Genomic DNA, 2,985 nt, shown 5'->3' on the forward strand with positions numbered 1-2,985 from the left:
GCTTTGCATCTGGAGCCTTGCCCCTCTGCCTGCCCTGCAGCTTTCCTCTGATCATGGTCCTGGGGAGTCTGGATTTACCAGCTCCCAGCATTCATCTACCCTTTCCCTCACCTCTCCCGGGAGAGTGGACGCCTGGCAGCCTTCCCTGGTGCTCCCAGGCGCCGTGGCATTCTCATCTCCGCATTGGCAGCGCTGCGACTTTAGCGGTGGCTCTGCGGGCCCGCTTGGTGCCGCGTCCATATCAGCTTGGGAAGCGCTGGCAGCCCTGCGGTTGGTTCCACCCTCTTCTTGGCGGGCTCCAGCACAGATGGCATCTGTGTCTGATGCCCACGAGACAAAATCGGGACTACCCGTGGGCTCCGCAGAGCCTCCCCCTCTGCAGGTGGGGCTCCTGCCTCCCCCTCTGCAGGTGGGGCTCCTGCCTCCCCCCCGGGGACGAAGGGGATCACTGTCCTGGATCTGAGGTCCTTCCCAGGGCTGTGGGACCTCAGGCTGTCCCAGCACCTCTACAGCAGTCCCTAGGGACAGGTGGAGGAGGCTGGTGTGCACACACGTGACCCAGTGTGCTGGCTTCTCTGTACTTGGAGAGCCCAGTTCTGCCCCTCCGATGGATGCTTTCTGTAGGCAGCAGGTGAGCCGTCTGTCCCCATGGGGCACTTGCGGGGCCACACTCTCGCTCTGCCCAGGCCTGTGGACATCCTGAAGCTGGCTTCAGCAGTCTCACTGGACACCAAGAACAATATTCCTAAACCTGGGTTCAGGAATGTCTAGCCATGGGGTGATTAGGTTGAGCCACAGCCAACCCACCTGCAGGGGCTTGATTTATGGCCAAGAGACTGAGAAGGCCCCCTGCAGGGTCTTCACCCCACAAGGCCAGGGCCAGGCCTGGGACCCCAGGATCCCACCCACATAGAGGCCTCTGTCCTCTCCAGGGGCAACCTCACCTGTGTGGGCATGTCCCCACCTGCAGGGGATGCTAAACCTTGCTAAACCTTGGGGCAAGTCTGAGGCCCCAAATGACGCCCCCCACCCCCATTTCTGGCCCAGCTGAGCAATGACCCAGTCTGGCTCTGAGCTGATGGCTCTGGGAGACCCCTGAGGAGCAGGGCTGTTGAGTGGCTTTCATGCCTAGAGCTGCTGTCACTGACCGCCCTGACCTCTCTCGAGGCTGACGGGCCGTGGGGTTTTCCAGTCTGAGCTTGCAGGGGAGTGGCCTTGGGGGTGGGCAGAGGTGAGGGCGAGGGAAAGGCTGTGAGCAGCCGCGTGGGGCTGGGCCCCTCACTGCTCGTCCATCATTTACCCGCCTTGCCAGAGGGGCCCAGCCTTGGCAAGGTCAGGGTCCTGCCTACCAAAAGCAGATGTTCTGGGGACTCTGACCTGCAACCAGACGGCTGCCGAGAGGCCCCCAACACGGAGGCCCGGAGAACAGCCAAGGATGGCCCCACGTGGGACCCAGGGAGCAAGGCCCAGGGTCCCCAGGACTAGGAGGCCTTGGACAGGGCTTGGCCCCAGCTGGGGAAGATGATGCCAGCTCAGCTCCGGGAGGGACGCCAGGTGCAGGAGGTTGTAGAACTTGGCTGCCGAGGGCTCTGCATCAGCAAGCAGGCCTGGCGTGCTGGGGAGCTGAGGGGCAGGGGGAGCGCCTTTGAGGGCCCCCAGCCCAGCTGGCTGCATCTGCAGTCTCCCCCGTCCTGCCCCTCACTCTGGCCTCTTCAGACCACTGACCCCACAGGGCCCCCTCCTCAGCCATCAGCAAAGACAGGCTTAAGCACCTTAAGCAAGGTCCTTTAAGCACCTTGCCCTGACCTGCACTCCCCGTGCACCTCCCTGCGACCCCAGCCCACCCCCGTCCCACGGAGGGGCAGCCTCCACGGCCCTCCCACACCCACATCAAGGGGGCTCCTGTCTGGTCACCCTGGTGATCTTGCTAAACCTTGGGGGTAAGTCTCAGGCCCCAAATTACGCCCCCATCCACAACATTATCTGGCCCAGCTGACGTCTCCCTCCTCCTGCAGACACCCTACAGCTCCCATAGCTCTGCCTTCCCATCAGCCATCTCCTCACAGCTTCCTCTTGGTCCCGTCCCTGCTCCTCTTGTGCTGTTCGCACACACCACACCTGTCCCACCGCCCTCTCCGCCTTTTCATGGTTGCTGCCTGAGGCCACATTGCCTCTGGGGTCCCGCCCCTCCCCTGCTCAGATCCCCACTGGCTCCCCTGTGCCCCAGAAGCCTGCTGACCCTCAGGCGTGCACCTGTTCCCCTTCAACCATTCTGTTTTGTGTCCCTGGGTCCCACAAGCAACCGGTTAGCCTTCCAGCCTTCGCTCCAGTGCCCAGGGCAGTGCGGGGCACAGGTGGGTGCCCTCAAGCCTAGTGCAGTGACCAGAGGCACCCCAGGGTTGGGGCCGCTGGGACCATCCTCTCTGGGGCTAAATCACCCCAAGTTCTGGGCCTGGATGTGCTGGGTGCTGGGGAGAGCGGGGGCAGAGGGTGCCACACGGGTCACTCCTGCCTCCACCGTAGGGGTGGGGTGCAGCCCTGAGGGTGGCCAGGAGGCGGAGATGTGGAAGGGCCAGGCCTCCAGCTGCTGATAAAGCTTCATTAATGGCCTCTCGCTAATGAGAAAGCCGGGCTGATTATGACAAATTGAAGGGGGCAGGGGCTAAGTGGAGACACCAGAGACACCCTGGGGCCAGGGTGGGGTTGGAAGGGTGGGCAGGGTGGAACGGAGAGGTGGTTCCCAGGCCCCTTGCTCCTCCAGTGCCCCCACGCTGGCCCTTCACCTGCCCCTGCCCAAATCCCCACCCGCCTTGCCTCCATGCCCAGCTCTCCAAAGTCCATGAGGCCTGTGCAGCAATGGGTGGGGGTCCCTAGGGGTGACTAAGTGAACTGTTTCAGGCTTTTCTGGGCAGGACAGGAGGAAGGGCAGTCCTTAGCTTGAGGCTGGAATGGGGGTACAGGGCTTGGATGGAGACTCAGGGGCCC

The sequence above is a fragment of the Mandrillus leucophaeus genome, unplaced genomic scaffold (assembly GCF_000951045.1).
Source record: "Mandrillus leucophaeus isolate KB7577 unplaced genomic scaffold, Mleu.le_1.0 Scaffold98, whole genome shotgun sequence".
NCBI lineage: Eukaryota > Metazoa > Chordata > Mammalia > Primates > Cercopithecidae > Mandrillus > Mandrillus leucophaeus.